Source organism: Odocoileus virginianus, chromosome 10 (genome assembly GCF_023699985.2).
Source record: "Odocoileus virginianus isolate 20LAN1187 ecotype Illinois chromosome 10, Ovbor_1.2, whole genome shotgun sequence".
NCBI classification, from domain to species: Eukaryota; Metazoa; Chordata; class Mammalia; order Artiodactyla; family Cervidae; genus Odocoileus; species Odocoileus virginianus.
Window position 1 is genome coordinate 5,563,233 of NC_069683.1, and position 10,294 is coordinate 5,573,526.

Consider the following 10,294-nt stretch of genomic DNA (forward strand, 5'->3'; position numbering starts at 1 on the left):
CACACAAGGTGATTAATGCCATCCCAGGGGGAGCAGAAGGGCTATGGGTACAAAAGTGGGGCCCTCTCTGCCCGGAGAGGCCAAGGGGCCACCTTCCAGAGACAGAGGGCTTGGCCAGATCAAAGGAGTTTCCAGGCTGCCAAGGGACAGACAGGAAGGATGGCGTGGGCACAGGCCTGGAGATGTGAAAGGAGATGGCACGTGTGAGAAGCATGGAGCTCGGGAAGTGCTGGGGAAGGAGCAGACGGGGTGTGAGTGTCAAGAGGAGCAGGCTGGGAGAAGGGGCCCGAGAGGAGTGTCCGAGGCCACATCAGAGGGACCTGCACATCAGGCTGAGGAGCTAGGACTTACCCTGAAGGCCGTGGGGAGCCATAGCGGGTGTTACACAGGAGAGTGAAGAGGTAAGCATGCGTCCTGGAGCAATCGTTTTTACTCTGTAGCATTGGAACCACATAGAGAATCTGCTAAAAACACAGATTGCTGACCCCTTCTCCCCAGAGTGCTGACTCTGTTGAGCTGGGGTGGGGCCTGACAATTTGCATTTCTAATGCATGGGGTGGGGAAAGATGGAATTTCATGTTTACAGAGATGGGAGGCCAGAGGGACTCAGGACTGGGGGATGATGGGGGGAGGCTTCCAGAGGACCCATGGGAACCTTGATCTGGGCTTCACACAGCAGCCAGCCTGAGGCTAGGGGCAGGGGCAGGGGCAGGGGGCTGGCGGTCGAGAAGAAGGGGAGGAGCCTGGGGATGCAGTTGGTCTCTGCCCCAACCTGAAGGAGGCCTCCCTCATGGGTGAGGCTGTCTGCACCATTGTCTCCCCAAACATGGGACCAGGACTCTGCCATCAGACCCGAATCTGAGTCCAGCCGCTCTCTGTGACCCTGGGTCACACCCCTTTGAGCCCAGTTTTCCCATTTAAAATGGCCATAATATTCCCCACCTTACAAAGCTGTTATGAGGTGCTGCAGGATATGAAACCCTGTGTGAACTGTACCTTGTAGATGTGTGAGTTGCTGTTATTATTATTGTTAGTATTATTACTAATCCTCCATGCTAGGTTTCAACATTACATGAAGTGAGAACTTCCAGATGTTCAAGCTGGGTTTAGTAAAGGCAGAGGAACCAGAGATCAAATTGCCAACATTCACTGGATCATAGAGAAAACAAGGGAATTTCAGAAAAACATCTACCTCTGTTTCACTGACTATGCTAAAGCCTTTGACTATGTGGATCATAACAAACTGTGGAAAACTTAAAGAGATGAGAGTATTGGACCATCTTACCTGTCTCCTGAGAAACCTGTGTGCGGGTCAGAAAGTGACAGTTAGAACAACTTATTACTGCTACTATTTCAGGGAGCTTCGCAGGAGAACATGATGCCTTGACCCAGAGGAATAATGAATGGTGGCTTCATTCATTATTTATGAATGAATGATAAATATGAAGTCACGTGAAAATAGTGACCTCATTCAATAACTTCAGGTAGTAACAGGTTTGTAGGAAAAATATTTGCTTGGGGCCTTAGGACATGTTCGGAAGCCGGGGCTGATGTCCCTGCGTGAAAAGGTTCCTGGCCTGGGGCCTGAGGAAGGGCCTCTGGGCCAGGATCAGAGCTCTGCTCCCTTCCGCACAGACTAAATATTTGGGCTTTTCCTTTCCGGGCCTGGCGGGACCTAGGATCCCGTCTGGTATGGCCACTCTGGCTTCTGGGGCAGTGTGGAGAGAGGGAGACTGCCTCGGGGGCAAGGCTGAGATTGATCACAGCAGGCTCTGCCTAGCTCCTTCAAAGGCCAGAGAAGGCTGGAGAATCTGCCTCTGACACAATGGGACTTGGTGCAGCCTGGCCCTTCTGGGCCTCAGTCTTCTCATCTGTAGAATGGGGGTGGAGGCAGGAGGTTGGACAGGCTGCCTTTCAAGGCCCCTCTGTCTCTCTAGTGACCAAAGCCTCCCTGAACACCTGCCCCCCCACCCCACCCACCCACCCACACACACACACGGCACCTGCTGCTGAGCAGACCTCAGTGAGCAGCTGCGAAGGGAACCAAGGCCATCTCTCTGAGCAGACATGGGAAGACCCAGGGACAACACAGATGGAGTTCCTTTACGAAGAACGAACGGCCTCAGAGGGACTCCATTTACCTGGGTGACATTCTGGAGGGGCTAACAAGAAATCTCCAAATGCCACTTGTCCCTTCCCCTAAATCATAAAACCAGCCATTTATAAACACCTGCTCTGCCCAGAATTGTGGCCAGTGCTGAGCAGGAGGCCAGGTCTACTGTTCCCCAGGGAGGGGTGGCCCATTATGGGACCAGCTTCCAGGGTGGAGTCGGGTCTGAATAGCCAGGCCTCAAATCTCAGCACCGTGATCTTCATGGCGCATGTTTACAAGGCCACAGGCTGCCTGAGCCCTTGATCTCACTGACTTCTTGCAGCTTCCCTGAGAGAGCGGAACTGTGGTCGTCCCCGTTTTACTGATGAAGGAAGTGAAGCACAACAGTGACACAGGAATGAAAGGTGGGACCGAGCCTTGGCCTTGCTCTGAAGTCACCTCCAAGGAAGTTGTTTCTGTGCAATGATGATTTGATGACTCCCAGGGCTCCAAGCAAGGTGAGGCTGTCGGTACACCTGGGTGATGCGGCGCCTGGGTGCAGGAGGTGCTCGGTGGGCAGGGCTCAGTCTAACTTTCCATGTTCTAAGGCATGTGAGTCTGTGATGTTATCTGTAACGTGCTAAGTTGCTTCAGTCATGTCCGACTCTGTGACCCTATGGACTGTAGCCTGCCTGGCTGCTCTGTCCATGGGGATTCTCCAGTCAAGAATACTGGAGTGGGTTGCCATGCCCTCCTCCAGGGGATTTTCCCAATCCCAGGGATAAAACCCACATCTCTGACATCTCCTGCATTGGCAGGTGGGTTCTTTACCACTAGCGCCACCTGGGAAGCCCGTGAGTCTGTGGATCTGATTCTAAAACACCCTGCCTTCTGGTGGCAGCCCCCCAAGACCCCCACAAGCCAGGTTCTAGAGCCCAGGGTTTGGGGCTGTGAGCCCCTTGATTTCCATCTCAAACTCTCCATGAGTCTGGTTTCTCAGGGCACTTGGGGGGATGACACCCCAGGCACACTCACACTGGGGCAGCCCCAGCACACAGTAGGTGCTCAGGAGACATGAGCATGAGTGAGAGGAGGAGGGAAATACTTAGCGCGGGCTGGGAGAACCACTGGGAGCCAGAGCCCTTCAGGAACAGCCTCTTTGTCTATAGAGTGGGGTTAACCTGGAGGAGGACGGTCTGGCTGCCTCTCTGAGTGACCACCAGTCACCAGGTGGGCAGTGTCCTACCCCTCTGATGTGGGTTCCCCAGCCCATCAAGCCATGTGCCCCTGCTCTGTCTCTGGGTCAGGCCTGGTTTAGTTTCTGGGGAGGCAGTGGGAATAAGATGACATCCCTAGGAACCCCAGGTCACCCTGGAGTTGGGGGTACCCTGTACAGAGCTGGGCTGGGGGATTTGATGGTGGGGAAGGGCCCTCCCAGAGGCCCACAGCTTCCTGGGGGAAGAGAGGGGGTGCCCAAGTACTCAGGGGGCTGCAGGGCTAAGGGTTTTATCAAGGAGCTGGGCAGACCCTCCCGGTCCTCAGATTGTCCCGGGGCCAAAGGAGTGCGTGAGGGTGGAGCTGGGATTCATTCCTGTGTGGCCCTCCCTGCAGCCTCCTGTAGGACCCCCTTCCCCCCAGAGCTGGGCTATTCTGTAAACCTCAAGCCCTCTGAGAGTTTGTCTCCTGAAGGAAGAGCCCCTGTCCTCCCCATCTGTGTGGTGCTGTCCCCCTGCCTGGGTGTCCTCCAGTCCACATGGCCACATGGCTCCTCATCCTTGTAAGATCCAGCTGCAGGGCCAAAGGGCCTCCTCTGGGAGTACTACCCTGACTTCCTCCCCATCCCCTGGTCCCAGGCTCCTGGCCCACTTTGCCGCCTCTCCTGGCCCACTTGTCATGAGTGGGGACTTTTAGGGCTGGAGCCATGTTGACCTCAGCTCTGATTCCCCAGAGCCCGGCAGTGACTAGCTCTGTGCAGCTGCTCCCTGGACATTTGTTGACTTACTGAGTGACTGAAGTCTGATTTGATAACAATCTACCAATGAATGACTCTTGCTATCTACCAAGTACGTGATGTCCATTATCTTGGAGCTTCAGGACAGTCCAGAGATGTGGAGGTTGTTATTTGTGCTGCTTTATAGATGAACAGAGACTCAGAAAGGTTAAGTAGCTTATCCCAGGCCACACAGCCAGAGAGGGCAGAGCCAGGAGTCAGTCAGAGTCGGCCGAGAGCAAAGTGTGCTAACCACAGCCATGCTCCCAGCTCTTCCCATGGCAGGGTCTGCTCTCCGAGGGGCGCCCTCACCCCGGCAGGTGAGCTGGAACTGGCTTTCCTGTGTCGCCAGCACTCAGCAGAGCATAGAGCATGGAGAACAAGCTCAGGGAAGCTTTGGGGGAGGAAAGGTGGAGAGCATAATAGGGACCACTGGCCAACCTCTGGCCAGAGGGTCCAGCCTGGTGTGGTGCTCAATGCTTTACCCAGGTCAGGAGATACCTGAGTTCACCTCCATTTTTAAGTGAGGAAATGGAGCGTTGGGGTCTGAAATTTGTCCAGGATCACTCAGCTTGTAAGGGGCAGTGGCAGGGAGAACACCCTGGTTGTGTGATTCTAATGGGCCGTGGCCCGACCTGCTACACAACAGGGCCTCTCTGCAGAGTTTGTGCACTTTATGTGTGCTCTGCAGAGGGTGGTGGGGTGTCCCTGGTGTGTCAGGGTGGATGTGTGTTGGATGGGAGGTAAGCTGTGTGTGTGTGTGCAGGAGGTAGTGGGTGTCTGTTTTCTTTTGCTCCAGAAATGGATTTAGACCCAATCTGGGCTTTGCTGGGACAGAGTGTGGTGGGCAGTCATCCATGCTCCAATTCTGAGGATCTAGGTCCCACCCCTGGGTGGTGACTGTGGGTCTGTTTGTAGGGATAGGAGCCTTCAGGGACAGTAGGAGGGAAGAATAGCAACCCCCAGGAGGGCCACGGCCCTCAAACTTACACCCAAGGCGCAGGGGTCTGCTGGTGGGTGTCACCTGGAGCATGGAGAATAAACCCATCACAGACAAGCAGGGAAACCACCCAGACAAGGAGACTGTCCCAGGAGGTGGTCAGATGGTGCCCAGGTTGCCCGCCCTTTCCCCTAGAAATGTCCACGGAGATGCTGAATAAAACCAGGGTCTGCTGCAAGCAGGATTCCTGCCCCCCACCACTTCCAGGGTCAGAAATGAGGACATCTCTTGGGGGAGGAGAAATGGGGTAAGGGGGAGAAGAGAAAAGATGTAAAACTAGAAAGACTTCAATGACGCTCCCGTTTCAGGTGGAGGAAAGCAAAATCCCATCCAGTTTGGGATTCTTCAGATTTTAGACATGCTAGATGCTTAGTGTCCTCCAGTCTTGGGTTCTAAACTCCCAGGACCATGGAATGTCCTGGATAGAAGTTCAGAATCTAAGAGAAGTGAAGCAGAATCTTGTGTCAGAAGGCACCTTCATGGGTAGCCTCACAGGCTGCTGTCCCAGTGTGTCTCCGCCAGTTTCCCACCCCCAAGGGACAGCTCGCTGACACAGTATGGATGAAAAAACAGTGGAGACATAAAATAAACACTTGGGTTTAATTGCAGCCATGCCCCTGTCCGGGAGTACTGGGAGTGGGGCTCTCACAAGCCCCCTCCCCACTTCCAGCCTGGCTGGGGGTGTTTGGGTCAGTTGTGTGATCTGCCCCCTCTCCCCTGCTTCCAATGGGAACCAAGGGTCCCATAAGCAGAGTCTTCAGCAGTCACAGGTCTGGGAGCCAAGCGGATATTGATTTGGTCTACAAGAGCAAAGGGACCCATTAAACGTACAGCTGTTAAAATGGCTCTGCCTGAAGCCAGCCATCTCTGAGGGTGGGCAGGGACCCGGCAGGCAGGTGGTGGACAGACCAGCTGGCAGCTAGAGCCCTGGTGGGGTGGTCTTAGGCACCTGATTCTGACGTTCTGACCTGGGGCCCGGGGTAGCCTAGCTCAGACCTGTGCTGCCCTGGTGCCCACGGGTCCCTGAGCTCCATCCACATCCCACTTTCTGGCCTCCTCCAAGTAAACACTGTAGACTCTCTCCTTCACTTCTCCATCTGCTAAAATTCTATTCACCTTCCAGACCTCGTGCAAATGGTACCTCCTCCAAGAAGTCTTCCAGACTTCCCGCTCCTTAGTCAGTCACCCTCATAGGAGCAGGCTTAACCTCCCCATCATAGCCATAGCCCTCAGGACTCTGCTGTCTTCTGACTTCAGCCATCTCTGCTACACTAACTGGGAGTTGGGAGTTGTCCCCCAGTAGAGGGATATATGTGCTTCACCCCCCTTGCCCCCACACACAGGTGGTTCCTGTGAGTCCAGGCTCCCAGGTGACGGTGAGCTCCACAGTCAGGGGAGGACAGGGCAGGAAGTGTTGGCTGAGCTACAGCCTAATGGCCATGGGGAGGGGGCACCTGACTACAGCCCCCAGTCCCTGCAACAGATGTCAAGAACTGCTTAGGCCTCCATCCTTGGGATGGCCTTCACACACTGGAAGCCACGTGGTCTAGGGCTTGAACCCCTGCTCTCCCACTTGTGCCTCTGTAACCATGGCCATAGCTTCTCTCTCTGCTCTTCAGTTTCTTCATCAATAATAAAAAAGAGATAATGGACATGACCCCTCAGAATGATGTGAGAATTAAACGAGATGATCACTGCAGAGAAGAGGGCCAAGTGGCTGCCTGGAGTCATGCAGCAAGAGAGCAGAAAAGATGCTGGGCTTCCAGTTTCCCAGCCCCCAACTCCCCCTGCCCCATCCAGTCCCTCGCAGGTCTGGGGTCCCCGATTGGGGCCTGCATCCTGCTGGAGGCCTGGTCTGTGTAATCTGGCAGCTGGGCTCCATGACTTAAGGAAAAATAGACCGTCAGCCTGCTCAGACTGGGGCCAGTCCCCTCTTCGTTGTTCCGCTGGCCTGACCTGGCCTCCCCAGGGGACCTTATCTGCCCATTCTCTCCTTTCCCACCGAGCTAATCTCTCCCTCTTTTCAAGAGTTCCTGTTTCCTCTCTGCCGCCTTCTTGTCTCTTTCCCCCAGCCCTGTCTCTCCTGTGTCTCCAGCCGGCCTCCCACACTTGGCTCAGGAGTCTCCTCAAAGTGGCTTGGTCCTAGTATGCCTGGGGACTTGCCATCTCTAGGCCTTGCCCATTCTGGGACTGCTGCCCCCGGGGGAAGAAGGGAGGTGGACTGTGGGCCGGGTCAGGAATCTTGCTGGTGACAAGCATTCTGACACCCACAGAGAGATTCATACCTGGGCCTTTTAAATTCTCTGAATCGGCTCCTGACCCAAAGGGCCGCAAAAAGACTTCCAGTGTGGTGGTTTGAGGATATTTACTCCGAAAGTCCAGGGTACCAAGATCTTATGGTTCCAACTCTCAGAACACGGTGAGATTGGGAGACACCAGAGCTCTGAGCTTATGGCCTTCCCACAGGTGAAAGCCCCACTCCTACCTCCCCGGAATGGGGGCTCAGCTTAAATGCGTGCTTAGAACCCTGATCTGGTCAGGGAAGAGCGGTCCAGGGAGCAGCTCTCCATGGTCCCCACGTTCCTCCCAGCCCCTGACCAGCAGGAAGGCGCAAGGCTTCACAGCACGCCCGGCACTGGCCAGCAGCAGGCCCACTGAGTCAGGGCACAGCTGAGTCGCCTGTCCTAAGCCAGAAGTAGCCTGTGTCTTCCACCCTGCTCTCCCCGTGCCGGGCGGGAGTGAGGACGTGTGAGAAGGGGTCTGGTGTCAGACACACCTGGGCTCCCTGCACTGCTATGAATTTACTGTGTGGTCTGGGCCAAGTGGCCTCCTCTCTCAGATCCTCACTTTTCTCACCTGTCAGAGGGAGATAACAACACCCACCGGGACCTGTTGTGAAGATGGCTCTGGACAACATGTGTATAATAGGACACATCAGGTGCACAATAACAGGCAGCATTTGTATTACTATGACTGCCCTTTCTGAGTCATTGTGGGTCCGTGGTCTGGTTTCTCCTTCTGCTTGTCCTGGTTAAGGTCCAAAGGACACCCCCAAATCCAACATTTCCAAGGTACGTACTCAGCCTCTAGGGTGCCTCTGCCGAAGCCTCTCCTTGGAACCCCAGGCTCGATTATCTGGGTGCACTGGGCTGATCCCAGCCCATGTGGAGGCCCCAGACGGGAGGAGGAGGCAGGCGCAGACCTCTCTACAACACCATGGCTCAGTGCAAAGTGGGAGGAGAACACAGAGGCTGTGGGAACCCAGAGGAGGCCACTGACCCAGGCTGAGGGTGGTCAGGGCAGACTTCCTGGGGGAGAGCACCATTTACATGGGCCTTGGAGGAAAAGTGGGCTGACCACTGTGAGCATGATTGTGATGGCTGCTTTAAGGATCCAAAGGGTTGTATAGGGGCTTCCCTGGTGGTCCAGTGATTAAGGACTTCTCCTTCCAATGCAGGCGGCACGGGTTCGATCCCTTGTCATCTAAGATCCCACTTGTCTCATGGCCAAAATACCAAAACATTAAAAATAAAAACAGAAGCAATATTATAACAGATTCAATGAAGACTGGTCCATATAAAAAAATCTTAAAGAAAAGAAAAAAAGATTCAAAGGGTTGTATGGAGCTTGAGGGCATTAGGGAAGGCTTTATAGAGATGGCTCCAAAGTGGAGCCAACAGTGGAATTCCAACAGAGAAGTGCCATTCCAGGCATTCTGTGAAAGAGTGGCAGATGCCCAGAGGGAGGCTGGACAGAGAGATGCCTGAGGAGTTGTAGGAGATGTGGCTGGAAACGTAGGAAATGTGGCTGGGCCCTGGGGAGGGGGCCCTGTATGCCAGGCCAGGGAACTGGCTTTGTGGGCCATGGGAGCCAGTGTGGAGCAGGGGCAGCCCTGGGCCTGGGAAGCACACACTCCAGGCACTTGTTTTTCAGCAGAGGTTGAGTTTTCTGCACAGATGCTGGTGGGAGGCCCATGCTAGGATGCCCCACGACCAGCCCCCGGCCCCGTATCAGCTCTGAGACCACAGGAAAGGCCCTTCCCATCTTGGAATTTCCTCATCTGCAAAACAGATTGAGAGCCCAGAAGACTAACCTCCAGGTTCCCTCCAGATTCTGACTCTAGAACTCTGGCCACACAGCCTGCCCCCTTCCCACCCGGTGTCTCTACAGGGTCTGGGGAGTGGAGAGCTTTCCCCTCAGTGTTTGCGTCTCTTCCATGTGCACCAAAATTCAGTTTATAATGTCCTTTTACATCCTTTGTCTGATGCAGTCACCCACAGCCACAAGCAGATACAGGTGACTAATAATGACTTCCATCAAGGGGAACGGCTGTGGCCCCTGAATACTCTTTACTCACTCATCAGTGCTGCCCACATCCCAGGAAGTAAGGCTGAAGCTCAGGGCACAACAGTGCTGAGGGCACTGAGACCCTCACCCCTCCAAGCCCCCCTTTTCACTTAACAGCAGCTAAGATCCCTGGGATTCTCCAGCTCCCTGGCTGTTACCTCTTGCTCTCTTTGCCTCTTTTGCTCTTCATCTCCCTGACCTCCAGAGCACAAGTGTCCCAGGCCCAAGCCTTGATTCCCTTTGCTTTTCTCTCCTGCCTTTTAGTGCCAAATGGGCCTCTCACCCCTGGGCTCTCCTTGGAACCCCAGGCTCGATTATCTGCCCATCTACTTGGTATTTCTACTTGAACAGAACTGACATCACAGTCCACCAAGCCTGAATCCTAGTCCTCTCTCCACCCCCATGCCAGGATGCTTCCAAGCACTCAGCCAAAACACTTGTAGTCCTTCTCTGTCCTCCTCACCCTCACGCCCCACAACCATGAAAAGGACAAATCTTGATGGCTCCACCTTCAAACCAGAACAAGACTCCAATCACGGCCACTGCAGCCATGCCCACTGGTCCAGGCATGAAGCTGGGGGCCCTTCCCAATCACCATCTTTACCACCAGCTTTACAGATGGGAAAACTGAGGCTCGGGAGAGAAAAACCTTCCCCATGGTCACACAGAAACCCTGCCAGGGCTAGCTGGAGCCTGGGTCTGCCACCACCTCCCTGAGGTCTGTGTTCCCAGTGCCTGGATAGGGTTTCTCTTGAAGCCACTTAGCAGGTCTGAGGCCACTGCCAGGCTATGTGCACCCACATGTGTGTCCCCGAGGAACAAAGAGTCCGCCAGCTGGGTTTGGGTTTCAAGACGTCTGTCGTCG